This window comes from Odocoileus virginianus, chromosome 11, assembly GCF_023699985.2.
Source record: "Odocoileus virginianus isolate 20LAN1187 ecotype Illinois chromosome 11, Ovbor_1.2, whole genome shotgun sequence".
Classification (NCBI taxonomy): domain Eukaryota; kingdom Metazoa; phylum Chordata; class Mammalia; order Artiodactyla; family Cervidae; genus Odocoileus; species Odocoileus virginianus.
Window position 1 is genome coordinate 42,381,361 of NC_069684.1, and position 20,764 is coordinate 42,402,124.

The following is a 20,764-nucleotide window of genomic DNA, read 5'->3' on the forward strand; positions in this document are numbered from 1 at the left end:
GCGACTTTGAGAACTGCTCTGCGGAGAAAGGAAGCCACCCGCTGCTTTGCCCCTGCAAAGCAGTGTTTGTGTTGGAAAAGCCCCAAGCTGGTGGTAGAACTGCAGGAAGAAGCTAAACCTGTGGGGATGATGCCCCGGCCCCCTCCCAGCAGAAGTTACCTCGGGGAGGACTCGCCAGCGGGCAAGTCACCCGGAAGGGCATTCGTTTTTGGAGTGCCTGCTATGTGCAAGACTGGGAAAAACCTGTGGGCAGAATCAATGTAAGAGGATGAGTGGAGGGAAAGATGGAATGGGAAGGGATGGGGTTTGAGTGAGAGTGCAGCGCCTTCTTTTGTGCAAACTCCCCTTACCCACCCCTCCTTCACCTACTCTACATCTCTCTTTTCCAGTAGAAGTATATAGTACAACAAAGTATGCAAAGACTCACATTGCCAGGTTTTTAATTAGAACCCTCATTTTCTCCTTAAAAAAGAGGTATCCTGCCTTACTCTCTAGAGCTGTGGCAAATGCCAATTGGACTGATCCTGTGTCCGGCAAGGATGAGCTTTTTCTGCAGGCCTTTATGTACTTCTTCCCTGCTGTCTTTAGGGGAGGATAAACTCCCCTCAAACTTTACCTCCCCGGCTTTGTTCATTCTCCTTCCCCTGCAGGTAAACTCTTGCCAGGTTCTGACAAGCTTTGAGGGTCATGCCTTCACGGCAGCATCTCATTCTAAATCAACCTCCCCCTGGCTTATACGAACCTCTGGATTTCTACCCTAACCTGGTATTGCCACTGGAAAGCATGATCTCAGCTCTATGAGAATCAGATTCAAACTTCACCTTCCATTCTAGACTGTCTAGAATTGTTTAACTCATCTAGCCATGTTAGACTTCCCTGCTGGCTCAGACGGAAGAGAATCTGCCCAAAATGCGTGAGACATGGGTTTGATCCCTGGGTTGGGAAGATTCCCCTGGAGAAGGAAATGGCAACCCTCTCCAGTATTCTTTTCTGGAGAATTCCATGGACAGAGGAGCCTGGTGGGCTACAGTCCATGGGGTCACAAAGAGTCGAACACAAGTGAGCAACTGACTGAACCATGTCACCAAAAAGAGCGACCTTGTGAAGGGCAAGACAGACCTGCATTCACCCAGCTTCAGTACTTGCTAGCTGTGTGACCTTGAGCAAGTCCCTTGTTCTCTCCAGGGCCAGTTCTCTCAGTTGTAAAATTGGAGTGATACAGTGTTGCAAGGATTAAATGGGAGATCTGGGAAAGCCCTAAGCGCAGTTGCCTGGTGCATAACAAGAGCTATTGAGCAACCAGCTTAATTATAATTAGCTGTTTCCATTTGACCTTGTCTAACCTTGAGGCTGCTGCTAGGCCCTTCCCACTGTGATAGCCCCTCCTTGCCAGGGCTCTGAGTTCCCTGGGAAGGTCACCCTGACTAATTCCCCGCCCTCTAGGCCACCTTTCTTCTTGCCTTCCAGTGCTTCCTGCTCTCTGACCTCCTCTAACTTGAGTAATGAATAACTCGAGCACACCGTGTCCCTTTGGGCTGGGCTGGGCTTGCGTCCTGAGGCCCCTTCAGAGAAGGGTGCTGTGGCAGCAGGTTGAAAGCGGAGAGTGAGTGGTTCTCTCGAGGGAGGGGTGCTTCTGGCAGATGGAGCTTGTGGCTTGGGGTGGGGCTGGAGGAGGTGTGGGCCACGGGGAACTCAGGAAGCTGTTCAGTCCATGGTGAGGGAGGTCTGGTGTTTCTGTGCAGAAAGAAGGACAGAATTCTTGGGCCCAGGTTAAAGGCTCAGGGCGAAAAGGACAATGTTTTCATCTGTTTTTCTACACGTGCTAGGGCATTGGAATGGCTATGGGGGACTGTGGTTGGTTCTGCCCAAGACTAGAGCTCCGTGTTGGGGGGGGGGGGAGGGTTGGGGGTGGAGAGAGGGGAGCCTAGAGCAAGGATGGCAGTGAAGAGGGGAGGGAGGTTAGGGACCTCTGTCCAAGCAAGCAGGATGACGGGTCTAACTCAGGAAACAAGGAGCTGCAGATTGAAGCAGAACGTACCCTGCAGCAGAGAATGGGCCCCGAGGTAAAAGGACAGGGCAGCCTTGTCTAGCAGCACGATGACCAGTCAGAAGCCAGGCTGGGACAAGAGGCGGAACAGGTCAACCCCAGGCTGCCAGCTACTTTGCTCAAGATCAGAGGGCTCACTTGGAGGTTTACCTGCCCACGAAAGAGAAGGTGCAGCTTGGCAGGCGGCGTGAGCTGATCCAGATCTGAAAAATAGAACCGCCCCCAAGCTGTCCTCTCTGAACCCCTTGGGCAAACACGCTGCGGTCCGCTCTGCAGAGGGCTGGGGAGGGCTGGGCTGCTGATCCCGCGTTCAGGCACGTGCTCAGGGACAGCAGGGTTCTGTTCGGCCAGCCCCAGAGAGGAGGGGGTGAGGGGATGGGCTGCATGGTGACATCTTGGCAGCAGAAACTGTGTGCAGTGTGGAGGAAAATGGCTCAATGGCAGTCTCTGTTTGCAGTGGGGAGCAGACAGAATGCACCGCTCCGCAGTGGAGGCCCAGAACTGGGAGAGAGGAGGGCTGGGCAAGGTCTCCAGGCTGGGCGTAGTGGTAGGAACATGGGCGGATGCCTGCCTACCACCTCATACAGTGTACTCAGCCCCACACCGAGCACCCTACCTATCCATCACAGTGGCCTGAGAGGTCCACAAGACATCATTTTGTGGGACCCTGCGTATTGGACAGTAAAACATTCTGTGGAAAGGTTCTGTTTTCTGCAAGAAACCAGAGGCCCTGAATGGGGACATATAGAAATATCCCTCCATTCCTTTCATTTAAAGTCATTCTGACCCTTTGCTGTTTCACTGGAATTGAATTCTTATCCTGGGTGAGGACATAATAAGAAAATAATGAAAAAGAACTCTTTTTTTGGAGGTCTATTTGGGAAAGTGGTATTCCTGTTATCAGTGGGAGTGACAAGTTACCTGTTTCACCTTGGTCACCAGGCCCAGCAGGCAGACTTCCAAAAGTTGCCTTCTGTGATGCTGTTCTGGGAAACTGAGTCCAGAAAGTGTGCATGTGGTGTGGGGAGACTTGCCTGCTTTCTCTCCATGGCCCCTGTCCTTTGCAGAGTTGCTGTTAGCTATGTGGGTGGTGGACGTGACCAGAGTAGAGAGAAGAGGACACGGGGCACGTGGTTCTGTTTGTTTGCTCTGGCAGGACCACAGAGGGGTATGGTTTTCACAAATATCCCTGATGTGGTGGGCAGTAAGAAAAGAAGGTCCGGAGGCATGTACTGCCAGACTGCACTCACAGCTTTCAGAGTTTACTCTGTACTTCCCCAGTGTGGGGCCAGAGGTGGAACTTGCCTTTACCTTGGAAAAATATCTGGTGCCAGTTGGTGCATGCTAGGCTTTAGAAACTAAAATTCCTTGCCTGTATTTTCTGTCTACTTAAAAGGAGGCAAGTGGACATTTCCCTGTCAGTGTGTGCGTGCTCACTTGAACGTGTCTGACTCTTTGTGCCCCCGGGGACTGTAGCCTGCCAGGCTCCTCTGTCCATGGGATTTCCCAGGCAAGAACACTGGCGTGGGTTGCCATTTCTTCCTACAGGGGCTCTTCCCAACCAGGGATCAAACTGGCGTCTCTTATATCTCCTGTATTGGCAGGCGGGATAGGCCTGGTCTTCCTGGTCTCAGGGACAGGTGTGTAGATGAGATGAGAATCTGGAGGCATGTCACGCTCCTTTCCTTGTTGGACCACGTACCTGAAGTCTTCCAGGGTTGAGAGGGTCTGCTTAATTCTCAACTTCTTTTCTGCTCCTTAATTGAGGGCCTAAAAGTAATGGGGAATCACCATGGATGAATTCACTGTGTCCAGTGCTTCTAACAATAACGCCGGAAGTCCTTGAGTCCAAACTCCCATCTCCTGGAGACAAAGTCAGCTAGCCAGGGGCTGTGTCCTCCCTTCCTTGCAGGGGAGCATTCCACTGTTGGGAAACACTGAACTAAAACCTAGTTCCTGGTAACTTCTGCCAGTCCTGGTTCTTTCTTGAAAGAACAGGATTCAAGTCAGGTGCATGTCCAATGTGTCAGTTCTACATACATACATGCCTTTCCAAGTAAAAAAAAATCCCCAGTTTCTTCCTTGCATGTGTGAGCTGGTTTCTGACCTCCTCGTCATGCTAACTCCTTTCCCCTGCAGAGTTTGCCACTTGTTGACATCCTTTTTAAAAAGAAGTACCCTGGTTCCAAGGAGTTCAGAGTCCAGTGGCGATGATTTCGGATTGTGATCAGGACACTATCGTTTTTTTCATCAAGGATGATCCTTCCAACCCTGTGCCTTCGGGGTTTGCTTGAGCTAAACCTCTTTAGCACTGACGTCTGATAAATATTTTAGAAAATGCTCTTGCAGAGAACAGAGACACCCCCACCCCCTGAAGTCTAGCTCAAGGAAAGTGGCGCCACATGGAGCAGCCAGGGCAGGGGGACACCTGTCCCTAGGCTCCGGGCAAAGGGCCACCAACGCTGGGCTCGAAGGGACCGTTCTGGGCAGAGGGCGGGCCAGGGTCTGGAGATCTTTATTCTGGCATCCCCATTGAAGTGACTCAGCGGTGGACTGTGGGCTTTCTCACAGCCCGCCGACTTCCTAGAGGGCCCCTCTGCCCGGCTGTGGCCCGTAGGCAGGTCAATTGTCTCAGACCTTTATGGTCCTGCACTTTTTGCAGTGCTGCAGCAGCAGTTCCCATTGATGACTGGCAAAGGCTTCCTTTCCTCTCTTAATCCAGTCTACTCTTACTGGGAGTCAAGCTGGCACAGGCCCCATTTTCACAGGCCAGAGATTTCTGGGGAAACCTTAACACTGGCTATCCTGGCCTGAGTGCCCCCCACCTCGTGTGGCTTCTGCTGGCTGAAATGCCTACCGAGCTGTTGGCTGGACGAGACAGGCACACACACTCAGGTAGGCAGGCAGACAGGTGGGCAAACAAACGTGTAGAACAATAAACCTTTATACCACGTATAAAATTTGCCAGATTTTCTGCTCTCGGAGGTACTGTGTCTTTCCACACCGTTCTAGAAAGATTACATTTTCCTGTGGCTACTGTGCAGGGATCAAACCAAAAGGGAGAAATGAAAAACGACAGTTTTGCATCTGTTGTACTTTGAGGAGGAGCTGGAAGGTAGGAAAATGCAATTTTTTTTTTTTTGGCATAGACTGTATTATAATTAAATTTATATTCATTTCTACACCAAGTAATGAGGACACTTTTATACTCTCAAGGAGCAAATCCTGCAGGCCAATGGGCTTTTGCAGTATCTGTACCATAGCTAGCTGACAGCTTATTTGGGGGGATTAATAAATGATAACATTTAGTCTTTCATACCTACCATCTATGTGGCATTGCACCCACTGATCTCACTGAAGGGTAGACCCCCTTTGCTGAGGTTTTTGAAATGTATCCTGAGTATCAGATGGCCTTATATACAGTCACAGGACATGACACTACCTGCCAAGGTGCTTGACTTCCTGGTTCCAAAAGTTATTGTTGTGCGTTTCCTCACAGTAACACATGAGTGAGTGGAATGACGACCAGGATCACTGAGCCCTGGCTTTCCCAGGAGCTCTTGTTGTGTGTAAACCTTCTGGCATCATACTAGCAGCTACACTGGCCAATAATAACTGCAGCTATCAAGCACGATAAGCCAAATACTATGCCAAGTATTCAATATGATCACTTTTCCTTTTTGTTTTCTACTTTATGTTTAGCATTAGTCCCTCAGTCGTGTCCAATTCTTTGTGACCCCATGAACTATGTAGCCCACCAGGCTCCTCTGTCCATGGAATTCTCCAGGCAAAAATACTAGAGTGGGTAACCTTTCCCTTCTCAAGGGGATCTTCTGGACCCAGGGATTGAACGCAGGTCTCCCACACTGCAGGCAGACTCTTTACCAACTGAGCTTCGAGGGAAGCCTTTATATTGCCTGTTTATTACACTTTATATTACTTGTTTATTACCTACTTTATATTCCCTATTTAACAACTTAAGGAGGTAGATCCTGAGATGATTACTTTTATGTATCAACATGACTGGACTAAGGGATGCCCAGATGGCTGGTAAAACATTATTCTGGCTGTGTCCCTGAGGGTATCTTTGAAAGAGACTAGCATTTGAATCAGTAGGCTAAGTAAAGGGCATCTCCCTCACCGAAGCAGGTGGACATCATCATCTAGCACGTTGCCGCCCTGAGTACAACAAAAAAGCAGAGGAATGGCAAATTCCTACTCTCGGCTTGAGTGGGACATCCATTTCCTCCAGCCCTCAGGCACTGCTGCTCTGGATCAGAAACAGAATAGGACTTAGACCATCGGCTGCCTGATTGACAGGCCTTTGGATTCAAGTTGAATTACCCCTGGCTTTTCTGGTTTTCCACTTGAAGATGGCAAATTATGGGACTTCTCTGCCTCCATAGCAGCATGAGACAATTCCTATAATAAATTTCCTCTTATAGCTATATCTGTCTCTATATATCCTATTGGTTCTGTTTCTCTGAAGAGCTGTGACTAATACATTCCTATTATTATTATCTTGGAAATGAACAGACATCTTTCTGTTGTTTTTGAGATTGCATCCAAATACTGCATTTTGAACTCTTTTGTTGACTATGATGGCGACTCCACTTCTTCTAAGGGATTCTTGCCCACATATTGGTCATCTGAGTTAAATTCACCCATTCCAGTCCATTTTAGTTCACTGATTCCTCAAATGTTGATGTCCACTCTTGCCATCTCCTGTTTGACCACTTCTGATTTGCCTTGATTAATGGACCTAACATTCCAGGTTCCTGTGCAATATTGTTCTTTATAGCATCGAACTTTACTTCCATCACCAGTCACATCCACAGCTGGGTATTGTTTTCACTTTGGCTCCATGTCTTCATTCTTTCTGGTGTTATTTCCCCACTCTTCTCCAGTGGAGTGTCCTAGGTGAGTAATCACACCATCGTGGTTATCTGGGTCATGAAGATCGGGCACCTCCTGCCCTGGGGAGTTCATCTTTCAGTGTCATATCTTTTTGCCTTTTCGTTCTGTTCTTAGGGTTATTAAGGCAAGAATACTAAAGTGGTTTGCTATTGCCTTCACCAGCGGACCATGTTTTGTCAGAACTCTCCACCATGACCCATCCATCTTCAGTGGCCCTGCATGGCATGGCTCATGGTTTCATTGAAGAAGACATTCAGTATCACAGTAATCTAAGTCTGTGCCCCAACAAGTCATGCTGAAGAAGCTGAAGTTGAATGGTTCTATGAAGACCTATAAGACCTTCTAGAACTAATGCCCAAAAAAGATGTCCTTTTCATTATAGAGGACTGGAAAGCAAAAATAGTAAGTCAAGAGATACCTGGAGTAACAGGCAAATTTGGCCTTGGAGTACAAAACGAAGCAGGTCAAAGACTAGCAGAATTTTGCCAAGAGGATGCACTGGTCATAGCTAACACCCTTTTCCAACAACACAAGAGAAGACTCTACACATGCACATCACCAGATGGTCAATACAGAAATCAGATTGATTATGTTCTTTGCAGCCAAAAACGGAGAAGCTCTATACCGTCAACAAAAACAATACTGGGAGCTGACTGTGGATCTTGAACCCCTTATTGCCAAATTCAGACTTAAATTGAAGAAAGTAGGGAAAACCACTAGACCATTCAGGTATGACCTAAATCAAATCCCTTACGATTATACAGTGGAAGTGAGAAATAGACTCAAGGGACTAGATCTGATAGAGTGCCTGAAGAACTATGGATGGAGGTTTGTGACATTGTACAGAAGGCAGTGATCAAGACAATCCCCAAGAAAAAGAAATACAAAAAGGCAAAATGGTTGTCTGAGGAGGCCTTACAAATGGCTGAAAAAAGAAGAGAAGCAAAGGCAAAGGAGAAAAGGAAGGATATACCCATTGAATGCAGAGTTCCAAAGAATAGCAAGGAGAGATAAGAGAGACTTCCTCAGTGATCAGTGCAAAGAAATAGAGGAAAACAATAGAATGGGAAAGACTAGAGATCTCTTCAAGAAAATTAGAGATACCAAGGGAACATTTCATGCAAAGATGGGCTCAATAAAGGACAGAAATGGTATGGACCTAACAGAAGCAGAAGATATTAAGAAGAGGTGGCAAGAATACACAGAAGAACTATACAAAGAAGATCTTCATGGCCCAGGTAACCACGATAGTATGATTACTCACCTAGGGCCGGACATCCAGGAATGCGAAGTCAAGTGGGCTCAGGAAGCATCACCACAAACAAAGCTAGTGGAGGTGATAGAATTCCAGTTGAGCTACTTCAGACCTTCACAGATGATGCTGTTCAAGTGCTGCACTCAATATGCCAGCAAATTTGAAAAACTCAGCAGTGGCCACAGAACTGGAAAATGTTAGTTTTCATTCTAATCCTAAAGAAAGGTGATGCCAAAGAATGTTCAAACTACCACACACTGCACTCATTTCACATGCTAGCAAAATAATACTCAAAATTCTCCAAGCGAGGCTTCAACAGTATGTGAACTGTGAATTTCCAGATGTTTAAACTGGATTCAGAAAAGGCAGAGATACCAAAGATCAAACTGCCAACATCTGTTAGATCATCAAACAAGCAAGAGAGTTCCAGAAAAACATCTACTTTTGCTACCCCAAAGCCTTTAACTGTGTGGATCACAACAAACTGTGGAAAATCTGAAAGGAATGGGAATACCAGACCATCTGAGCTGCGTCCTGAGAAATCTGGATGCAGGTCAAGAAGCAACAGTTAGAACCAGACATAGAACAACAGACTGGTTCCAAATAGAGAAAGGGATATGTCAAGGTTGTATATTGTCACCCTGATTATTTAACTTATATGCAGAATATATCATGCAAAATGCCAGGCTGGAAGAAGCACAAGCTGGAATCAAGATTTCCAGGAGAAATATCAATAACCTCAGATATGCAGATGGCACCACCCTTAATGCAGAAAGCAAAGTAGAACAAAAAGAGCCTCTTGATGAAAGTGAAAGAGGAGAGTGAAACCATTGGCTTAAAACTCAGTATTCATAAAAGTAAGATCATGGCATCTGGTACCATCACTTCATGGCAAATAGATGGGGAAACAATGGAAACAGTGATGGACTTTATTTTCTTGGGCTCCAAAATCACTGCAGGTGATGACTGCAGCCATAAAATTAAAAGAAGCTTGCTCCTTGGAAGAAAAGCTATGACCAAGCTAGACAGCATATTAAAAAGCCGAGATATTACTTTGCCAACAAAGGTCCATCTCAAAGCTATGGTTTCTTCACTAGCCATGTATGGATGAGAGAACTGAACTATAAAGAAAGCTGAGTGCCAAAGAATTGGTGCTTTTGAACTGTGGTATGGGAGAAAACTCTTGAGAGTCCCTTGGACTGCAAGGAGATCCAACCAGTCCGTCCTAAAGGAAATCAATCCTGAATTTTCATTGAAGAACTGATGCTGAAGCTGAAACTCCAGTATGTTGGCCACCTGATGCAAAGAACTGACTCATTGGAAAAGACCCTGATGCTGGGAAAGATTGAAGGTAGGAGAAGAAGGGGACGACAGGATGAGATGGTTGGATGGCATCACCGACTTGATGGACACGAGTTTGAGCACGCTCCGGGAGTTGGTGATGGACAGGGAAGCCTGGTGTGCTGCAGTCCACGGGGTCACAGAGAGTCAGACCGTGAGTGACTGAACTGAACTGATTATTATCTTAATTTTACAGATGAAGCAAATAAGTCTATCATAAGTTTAGGTGCCTAAGGCTAGCAAGAAGGAAGGCTACTTTCAGGCCCAGACAGCCTGGCTCCAGAACCCATGCTCTGAACCCCTAGGCCTAACTGCCTCTTCAGAAGTTACGTATAGAAACTTTACATATAGAAAGTGTAAGCATAGCTCATGACACCACATGGGTGGAATCGTATAAAGCTTTTTTGTTTATTTGTTCGTTTTAATGTCAAAAGCTATCCAAGTTAATGTCAATCTTCACTGGGTCACAATTGAAAGAAGCCAATTTTGGATTCATATACTTATCCATCAATCATTCATCGATTGCCTACCATGTACATGGTCTGTTGCCTTAGAATCCAAGGGAATCACAGTTTGAAACTGAGCACTTTTCTCCCCCACAGAGGTGTCTTGACCTTTTAGCAGCTTTCAATGGAATCAGTGAGGCCAGACACACAGGAATGAGCAGACAACAATGCAGGGTAGTAAATAATTATGTTCCACAATTAATACCACAAATAAGAGGGACAATAGGAATTTAGAGAAGAGAGATACCTCTTTTGGAAGAGGTGAGCCCTGAGCAGGGTTCCAACAACCCTGTGAGAAGGAGCAGAGAGAAGGAACACTCATGCATTCATTGACCATCAATAACCTTACTGTGTGCAGGGTCACTTTGCTGGTCACCAGAGTCAACATGGTCAAGAAGCTTAGTCTCTCATGTGGGGACACCATGATGTATGCCAAGGTGCTAGGAGAGAGAGAACACAGGAGGGTGGTGTCCTGAGAGCTGGGAAGACTTCCTGCAGACAGTGGCATCTGGACAAGAGAAGGAATGAGGGGAAGGCTGTGGCAGACAGAGGGGAAGCTCATGCAAGTGCATGGAAATGCAGGCTGTGTTCAGGGAACACCTTGGACAAAGATTGCTTTTCAATAGAGCAAAGATGAGACTTAGCGGTACAGGGTGTGGACTTCCCTTTCTAAGGGAAGGGGAGGTCCTCTGGGAGGGGGTTCTTGGAAAGATCTCCGTTTGCTTATAATATAGCTGTTCTAGATTTCTTACCATTTTTATTTGCTTTGTTTTGTTTTCATTTTCTTTTTATTATTACTTTTAAGCTTTAGTGAGGCATTTACCTATAATAATATTGACCACTTAAAAAAACCGAGTGGAGCAGATCAGAGTCCATCAGAGAACTGTGACTTCCTTCTCAACACTCTTGACATTCATCAGGATAGGAAGAAAAAGGTACCCGCTCCGTCCATGCAGTGTATGAAATCAGGTCTTCCCCTCACTGCTTCTCCATCACGAAGCTCTCTTGGTTGAACCAGGTGATGCCCCAGTTCTGTGTCCATGCAATCAACCAGAGAAATCAGACTTGGCCATAAAAGCATCTTTTCCTTAAAAGAGAGAACACTTCCTCCCGCTCCCTGTCCCAGGGCTTCTGCATAATGTCTGCTTAAGGGAATTGGGATATGCCCAGAAAATGGCCTTTCTTTTATCTACAGGACAAGGTTTTCAGATGAAGTCAGAATGAGATGAAGAAAACCAGGCGGCAGTCTCATAGGTGTCATATTTGACACCTGATGAAACTCCCATTTTTCTTAGGAAAAACTTAGAAACTTAGTTTTTTTCTTAGAAAAAACTCCCGTTTTTCTTAGCTTTCATAGGAATCTGGATGTGAAAGGGAAGTGCTATTACTTGGGAGGTGATTATTCCCTCCATTAGAATACAGGGCTGAGGAAGGGCGTGTCCCCTTCTTTGCCACGGGTAGAGGAAAAGAGGTTTCTGTCCCCTCCTCCAGTTTGAAATTGAGCACTTTTTTCTCCCACACCAGGATTTTACTTACTGTTTTGGTTCCTTGACTCTCCCAGCACTGTATTTGAACTGAAAGTTGATTAAACACCTTCTTGGAGTTTGCTTGAGACCCTAACCTTCGCGTATATTGTGGGCCTGTGGAAAATTGTGTTGCAAGTTCCAAACAAGTAATAATAGACTTTAAAAACACAACCTGTTGTTGGTGAGATGACAACTCTTTATCCTAATAACAATTTTCATTGACTGGCAGAGTAGGTATAAGACTTGGGGGAAGCGTAGCATGCCTGGTCTTAGAAATGATCAGAATTGTAAGAAAACTTAGAGGTTATTTTCAGATGAGGAAGCAGAAGCTGGTGAGAGAAAATGGTGGGACAGCCTGTGGCTGAACTGGCTTCAGACCAAGGCTTCATGCCCCGAGTCCATGTCCATGTTCCATCTTATAATTCAGTTTGGGTTGACCTCAAGAAGTAGCCACACATGAAGATAGGGAAGGTTGTTGCCTACATTTGAGGGAACTCCAAGAAGAAAATTTACTGGGTTATTCCATTAAAAAAGAAAGACAAATCTCCATGACTTTCATCAGTTAGAATTAAGTTTGGCTGTGAGTAACTGAAACCCAAAATAACAATGACTTCAGCCACATAGGATTTATTTCCCTCTCATGAGTCCACAGGAAAATGGTCCAGGAATGGGGAGATGCTGTATTCCATTACATCCCTAGAGAGTTGAGCCCCTTCCAGCTTACCTGTTTTATTATCCTTCTTCTGTGCCCCTTGCTTTGATGGTCCAAGGTGGTGCCTAGGATGGCAGTCATTACAGCCAGCCTGGAAAAGAGGACAAAGAAGAAGAGGAAAGATCTAAGTGCCAGCTTCCCTTTATGAAAACATCCATCCAGAAACTGTAACCCAACATGTCTGCTCCATCTCATTGGTCAGAACTTGGCCTCAGGGCAACACTAGGATACAAGGAAAGATGAGAAATAGAGTGTTTATTTTGGGCACTGTGGGTCCAGCTAAAAATTATAGAGTCTATGCTTGTGTCTACCACAACAATGCTGAGAAATTTGACATATATTGATTTGCTCAGCTGAGTTATTATTATCCAGGCCTTTTTCAAAATACAAATCCTGGGAGGGGTACCATTATCTATGTTGTCCAATGAGAATATCAGTTCTTTTGTGGTAAGACAGACAAGCCATTGTAAGAGCAAACCGTTAAGAAAAGTCCAGGCCACTTGGATCATAGGAAGTGGCCCTGGAAGAGGCAGGGGAGCAGAGCTGGAAAAGATCTCAAAAAGAGTGTGCAGAAAACAGATGCATACACACACACACACACACACGCGAATATGATGGTGGGCAGACTATCAGCACACCAACCCTAGCTAATAGGGTAGAGTCACAGATCATGCTCATGGCACTATATATGTATATAGCAAGAGTCACATGGGAAGGATATATATACATATCCTGGAATAGGAAATGGCAACCCATTCCAGTATTCTTGCCTGGAGAATCCTATGGACAGAAAAGCCTGGAAGACAACAGACTATGGGGTCGCAAAGAGTTGGACACTCTGAAGCAATATATATCTATGTGTGTGTGTATGTATGTATAGATAGATAGATGATGAGTGCTGATTTGTTGATATTCTTGCCCACCATCTTTCTCTACTTCCTAAGGCAACATTGGAGTCAGTCTCCCCCAGCCTCTCTGGGGGCTTGTGGGATTTAGACAGCTGTTGCCTTGTCTTAGTACAAGTTGTGGTGGCCAAGGATGTGATTTATCTGACCCAGGATGCCAGCTGCCCTGACAGTTTTAGCCTGTTAACAGACAAGGTCTTAGAGTGTTGTGGTCCTTTAATGGACTGGAACCTGGTGGTCTGGAGTCCACGATAAGAAAGTGAAAGAGAGAAAGAAGCTAATATTCCCTGGGTTATGCAGAGAACCAATAAAACCTTAGGACATAAACCCTAGGTTTTTAGAACCCTCCGCTCACGGAGGCACAGGGCGCCCTCTCCAGGAGGTCTTGAAAGCCCAGGCAGGAGAGTAAGCTCGGCAGGTTTCCACGCTCCAAAGAATTAGCCGGAAGGAGAGAGAGAGAGAGAGACACGGAACCCAAGCCTCTGGTGGAGTAATGGTGCTTTAACAATCTTTCTGTGAGTATTTATAGGCTGTTGTACAAGGAATTTCTTTCAACAATGATAAAGATCAGAAAACCAAACGTACAGCAACCATTACCAAGGGAACAAGGGATTAACAATGGTCACAGGTCGGGAGGCAATCCGTATCTCAAGAAAGAGGATCGAGACTAAGCAGTTTTATTGTAAGGAGAATGTTTACTGAAGGAGATTCATGCATGTGTTTCATCCTATGACCTCAGTCCTGGGAGCAGCGTGCCGTTCCACTCGTTCCTGTTGCCAGGAACTGATGAGGAACAGAGGATTTATGAGAAACAGCATGCAGGAATCCTTATGTGAAATGTCCCTGATATTAGAGCAGCTCACATTTAGTTGCAAATTAAGGGCCACTTACATCAAATTAATAATTCTTCAATCTCATCATCCTTCCAAAAGGATGGAATGTTAGAGTTTTGAAGTCTTGACTGGGGTTGGCCAACATTGAACTACATGTTATTCAGTCCCCTGGGTAATTTTTGGCAGCTCCTTAGACTCTCCAATCTTCCTCTTACCACAAAGCTTTTATACATGCTAGTCTCTCTGTGCCCGCAATGTCCATCTCTCCCCTTTTGGCTAAGTAACAGCTATGGAGCTTCCAGGGGAAGACTTCCCTGACATCTGGAACTTGGGAAAATGCCTTAGTTACAGGTTTTCATATGGCAGCATGTAAGTCTTTGTGTCATTTGTCACAGAAGTAGTTCTACATTCATTTGTGTGATTATTTACTTGCTTAAGTTTCATAGGAACAGCCTTGGTCCACCATAGTATCCCCTCTACCTAGCACAGATGAACATATATGTATACACTCTATAAATTTAGCTGAGTAACGAAGTCCCCCTGCACATTTGTCTCAAACCCTAATACAATTGCACAGATTTTCTCAATATGTTGACCATGAATCCTCTGCATCAGATTTACCTAGTTGACTCCTTTAAAGGGCACATTCCTGGGCCCATCCCCATCCTCCTCCTGAATCATTATCTGGATTGGGCCTGGGACTCTGCGTGTGAACCAGATTCCCGGGTAACTGTTAAAAGAACCAAGATGATTGAGCAGCCCTACCTATGAGAAAGGCCTTCCCGGTGGCTCAGTGGGTAAAGACTCTGCCTGCAGTGTGGGAGAACCATGTTTGATCCCTGGCTTGGGAAGATCCCCTGGAGAAGGAAACAGCAACCCACTCCAGTATCATTGCCTGGAGAATTCCATGGACATAGGAACCTGGTGGGCTACAGTCCATGGGGTCACAAAGAGTCAGACATGACTGAGTGACTAACACTTTCACTTTCACCTATGAGAAGATTAGGAAGATAGCACAGCTGGATATTATTAAGACCCCCATTCTCGGCACAGGAATGTGCCTCTAGGATGAGACTGTTATAGTCAGGAATTCTCAATATGCTTAAACTTGTTGAAGAAACCTATAAGACAAGTTAGCTCTTTGAGATTTGAAGACATCCTAGAAAATTTAGAGACAGTTGATTGCTGTGCTTAGGTGAAGGGTATGTGGAAATAAAACAACGTGTGTTCACTGTAGCACTTTTGCATAGAGGGCTTTTTAAGAAGTAAAAATAGGGACTTTCTTGGTGGTCCAGTGGTTAAGACTCCATGCTTCCATTGCAGGAGGCATGGGTTTGATTCCTGGTCAGGGAACTTATCCCACCTGCTGTGTGCTGGGGCCAAAAAAAGTAAAAGCAAAGATGTGGTTGTTACCAGTAACTTGCTGTCTTCTCCCCCAACGTCTCCAAGCCCACATCCCCAGGTGAATTGATGGCACAGTGTATTGAATAAAGAATTGAGATCTCTGTGGACCCCTGGGTCTGATCTCAAGTCTTTGAACTTCTTAAGACATACACTGTATTCATCTATTGAGAACATCCAAACCACTGAGCTGATAAAGTTTTAATTCTGTTTTCTTTGAAAAATAATTGAGGTGTACTACACGCTAAAGTTGACATGACCGGTCACCCTCAGTGAAGTCCAAGCATACTACTCAACAAAGGGAGGGAGAACCCTTTACAGGAAGTGTTCTCCTGAGTGTTCTTATCTTTCTTTTGCCCACCTAGTTGCTCTTTTTACTTCATTACAAAGATTTCTTCTTCCTTTTTGAAGACTCTCTTCTCCTCTCTCTCTATTTGAGGGTATGTTCCATTCTTTTAAGAATCATAGATTCTTTAGCTTCCAAGGATGTTTTTCTTTTCTTTCATCGCCTCAGGACTCACTTCCTCTTTTTCATATTTCCCCAATATCTTTGATAATCACTATCATTTCTCTTTAAAAATATAAATCATTATATTGTCTCCCCAAATACCCAAATCCTATATAGAAAGGGTTCCACTGAAATAACAGTGCAAATGGATGTATAAATTGGGATTATGAATGAAGAGAAAAATTTCAAGCCATAAAACATAAGACAAAAATAACTATCCCCAAGAGAACCCCAAATGTAGCAGCCAAAGGAGGACTAGGAAGCAGTCACTATATTCACATTGTCACCTCCTTGAGGACAGAAACAAAGTCTTACCTCCAATTCTCCACAGTTGCTAGCATCGTGCCTGGCACACAGAAGTTTCAAGAAATATTTTTTGAATAAATGAATGAGGAAGGAAGGATCCCCAATTTTAACTGCTAGTTTTAATGTATAGGTTCTGTTCAAAGTAAACTTCTGAACCCAAAAAAATTTATTGTGGCCCCACAGGTAAGTTACTTGCAGATGATCCAGACAGCGGGTTGTAGTCAAGAGTTATGAGAGTGAGCTCTTCCTTGCAGTCCATAATATTCCCATCCAGCCCTTGTGATCTTCCACTTGAAGGTTCCCAATCCTTCAGAGATCTGTCTAGGTCCTAGTAGAGAAAAAGAAATCCTCTGCTGACAAAATATAGGGTATTTCTGCTAAAAGTACCTTTGTAGTGTTAGCCAAATATATTTCATTGTGGTGTTATGGAAAGTACTTGGGTTTTGGAGACAGCCACCTGATGCTGCAAGTTAATTATATGGGGCTCAACCTTCTCACCTTGAAGATGGGAATAATGACACCTATATTTTGTCTTTCTGGGAATTAGAGATCATTAATGTAAGGGGCTTTGGACATTACAGAAATTCAACAAATGATAGCTCTTCCCATTCAAATTAATCTCTGCAGAGGCAGGCATGCTTGTCTGCTTTGTCACTGCTGGCTCCTAGAGCCTGACACAGAATGAACACCTGTTCATATGTGTTGAATAAATAGCGTATTTGTTTACTTACCAGAAAGAAATGCATCCTTGCATTTTGAATATGCTGAAATAGTATGGTGTATAGTATTTCTATGAGCATCTGGCTTTAAGACTGTGTAGTATGCCAGCAACAGCTGTGTGTTTTCTTTTTATTTCTTTTGTTTTTGCTTTTTGTTATGTGTGTTTTCTATACAACAAGTAGGACCATGGTGGGTGATGTATATCAGTGGATCTCAAAGTGTGCTGTCCAGATCAGCAGCATCGGCAGCACTTGGGAACTTGCTAGAAATGTAAATTCTCAGGCCACACTCCAGACATACTGACTCAGAGATTCTGGGGGTGGGGCCAGAATCTGTTTGAATAAGCCCTTTGGTTGATTGTGACACATGCTAAAAATTTGAGAACCAGAACCACTGGCATGTGTAAAACCCTCCCATACTATGATCGGAAGTGATATGAGAATATGAGAATAGATGATTTGCATCTAGAACATATAATCCAGTGTAGATTTTAGAATATGATGCTTACAGAATTAATATCTTCCAGACATTGAACCTTCAGGAACCTAAACTGAGTGACAGATTATGAGTTCAAATGCTTATTCAGCTGACTCTCCTTACTACCTGATCTATGGATGTGTGCTACAAGGACTTCTGAAACTGCTGCACTTTTACTGTGGTGCCTATTATTGGCTGAATATTTGGGTTTCCCTCAAATTCCTATGTTGGAGCCCTAAGCCCAATATGATGGCGATGGAGTCTTTGGGAGCTAATAAAGTTTAGATGCGGTAGTGAGGGTGGAGCTCCAAGATGGAATTAATGCTATTATTAGAAGGAGACACCAGAGTTCTCTCTCTCTTTCAGCCATGCAAAGATACAAGAGGATCTGCAAGCCAGTAAGAAGCGCCCTCACTAATTACCCAACCATGCTGGTACCCTGATCTTAGACCTCCAGCTTCTAGAACTGCAAGAAAATAAATATCTGTTGTTTAAGCCACTTAGTTTATGGTATTTTGTTACAGCAGCCTGAGCTGATTAAGACAGTGATGGCAGAGTAGACCAGTGACCTTGACTCAAAGGAAGATCCACCTATGGGTTAGCTTTCAATTCTTGTATTAGTTAAGATACAAGCCAAACCACTGTCACAGGGACCCCCAAAAAAAGTGGTCCAAGAAAACGATAGTTATTTCTTCCTTCTCTGACAGCCTGGAGGTAAATGATCCAGGCTGGCAAGGTGGTTCTCTTGCATGAAGTTATAGAATGACCCTTGTTCTTCCATCTTGTTACTCTGGCCTCCTTGATGGTGTTGTCCTTCTTTGCATGACTAACGCTGAGTCAATTCCAAGTCTGCATTATATCTTATTGCAAGGAGAAAATTATGGACAAGTGTCTTTGGCTTTAAGAAGATGATGCCAAATTTATACATCTCACTTCCATTTATACCCCATTACTCGCAAAGTTGCACCCAGGTGCAAGGCAGACTGGGAACTGTAGTGCGTGACTGCAGCCATGTACCCACATAAAGCACAGAGGGTTCTATATTGAGAAGGAGAAGAGAAGAAAGTGGAGGAGGAGGGGAAGGAGAGGAGAAGGAGAAGGAGAAGAACAACAATAATCCTGGGAGAGGGTTAGTGGCCTCTGTCAGTGTTCTCATCAGTTTCTCAGTTTCCCTTCTCATGGGACCCCACTGTTTTGTGCAGATTCTCCTTGGAGTCCTATGAGATTTCTGTTAGATCCTCCCTTTCTTGAGTTAGCTTGAGATGATTTTTACTAAATTCTCCAGATTAGAACAGCCTCCTGTAAATCTCTCAGATCTTAGTGAAGTTAAATTAAATACAGTGTGACATAACAGCATAATTTGCAATAGCCAAGATATGGAAACAACCTAAGTATTCATCAACATGATGGATAAAGTATAAAGTATTCATATATATATATATGAGTATTAAAATTTGCCTTTGCATAAACACTGATGGACTTGGAGGACACTATGTTAAGTGAAACAAGTCAGAAACAGAAAGATAAATACTGTATGATATCACTTATATGTGGAATATGAAAAAAATACAACAAACCAGTGAATGTAACATAAAAGAAGCAGACTCACAAATATAGAGAAGAAGCTAGTGGTTACAAGTAGGTAGAGGGAGGTGGGAGGGGCAACATAGGGGTAGGGAAGTAAGTGGTACAAACCTTTAGGTTATAAAACAAAGCAAATATTGTGTATCACAGGGAATAAGACCAATATTGTATAACTATAAATGGAGGATAACCTCTAAAATTGTGAATGACTATGTTGTATAACTGAAATTTATGTATCAATTATAACTCAATAAAAAGTAAAACAAATAAAAAATAAAATACATTATTTTCCTTTTTACTGTGTTGATATTTTAATTGATGGTGTAAAAGCATTATTGGAAAGAATTGTGATGCCTTAAAACAAATCAAAATTTGTATACTACAAATTACAGTAGTATAAAACTGTACTAAACAGTAATTTTTTTCACAACTAGACAAACACAGTAAAAAAATTGTTTCATTTAATTGCATCTTTGAGGAAAGAGTAAAAGTAATTTTGTAAGTCTCATTCCTTGAATATTAACTTTTTTATTCCATGTAATGAAAGGAGAAATATGCACAATGCATTTCCGTAGCAGATGAAAATATAATGGGAGCCCTAGATTATTTGTGTCATTGTGTTGTGGGGTCAACTAGCCACTTTTTAAATAGAAAGTCATTTTTATCTGAGAGGATAATAGACATAAAAGTTATAGTTAATCAAGACTTGGATATCTGGTAGACATCTTTCTTACAAATTAATAAAGTAGTGCTTCATTTCAAGAAGAAAAATTAAACATAATGTGACAACAAGCAGTGGGCTCAGAGAGAGCACTAAACACAAGCACCAAGTGAAAGTACTGGGCAATTCTGACTACCAGAATGGCCCAGAATGGCCATAAGGGGAGACAGGGTAAGAACATCTCCTGCAGATAGTTCCGAGCTGTCCTGAACACTCTTCATAGCCTCCATTAGGAGCTCTGAGCCCAGGCAAAACTGCATTTACTTGTCTTTGGGAGTTTTCACTCTCTTTTTGCATTTTTGCCAGTGGGCTCTCTGCCATCAGAATTCCCAAATCCTGTGCCTATCCTTCACATTTCTGTGTTCTGCTGTGTGTATGTATGCTAGAGATTCCTTTGGGACTCTGTGCTGATCATTAAATGTGAATCTCTAGTAATGGGGAGACTTTAGGCCCATTGGGATATTAGTTTCGCTCTCCTAGGGGTTTTTGTTGCCCTGCAAATAAAACCTAAACCCAGTCCTTCTGGCCTGTTATGGCAATATTTCCCTGTCCTCATTTCAGGATAGAAGTCTGGTGAGAGAAATAGCGTCTTTTTTCTTCATTTAGTTTTTTAAAATAACTTTATTGATTTATCGTTATTATTGTTATCGGCTGTGTGGGGTCTGCATTGCTCTGCGGGCTTCTTCTCTAGTTGCGGGGAGTGGGGACCGCTCTAGTTGTGGTGCACAGGGTTCTGGCTGCGGTGGCTTCACTTGTGGAGCCCAGGCTCTAGGCTGCACAGGCTTCAGTAGTTGTGTGCATGGACTCAGTACTTGTGGCTCCTGGGCCCTAGAGCACAGGCTCAATAGTTGTGGCACAGGATCTTAGTTACTCCACAGCATGTGGGATGTTCCCGAACCTGTGTCTCCTGCGTTGGGAGACAGATTCTTTACCACTGAGCCACCAGGGAAATCCCTGCCTTTAGTTTTCCTCTATCATTTAAATGGATGACGTGCTCTGCTTAGT

General features: G+C 44.1%; 1 long non-coding RNA gene across 1 annotated transcript; it reads left to right on the plus strand.

Moving 5' to 3' along the window:
- The first annotated feature begins 6,525 nt into the window (after positions 1–6,525).
- On the plus strand, positions 6,526–11,763 carry LOC139037508 (uncharacterized). Its single transcript, XR_011490373.1, has 2 exons — positions 6,526–6,967; positions 7,079–11,763. It is a non-coding gene; the product is annotated as an uncharacterized lncRNA (long non-coding RNA).
- The last annotated feature ends 9,001 nt before the right edge of the window (positions 11,764–20,764 follow it).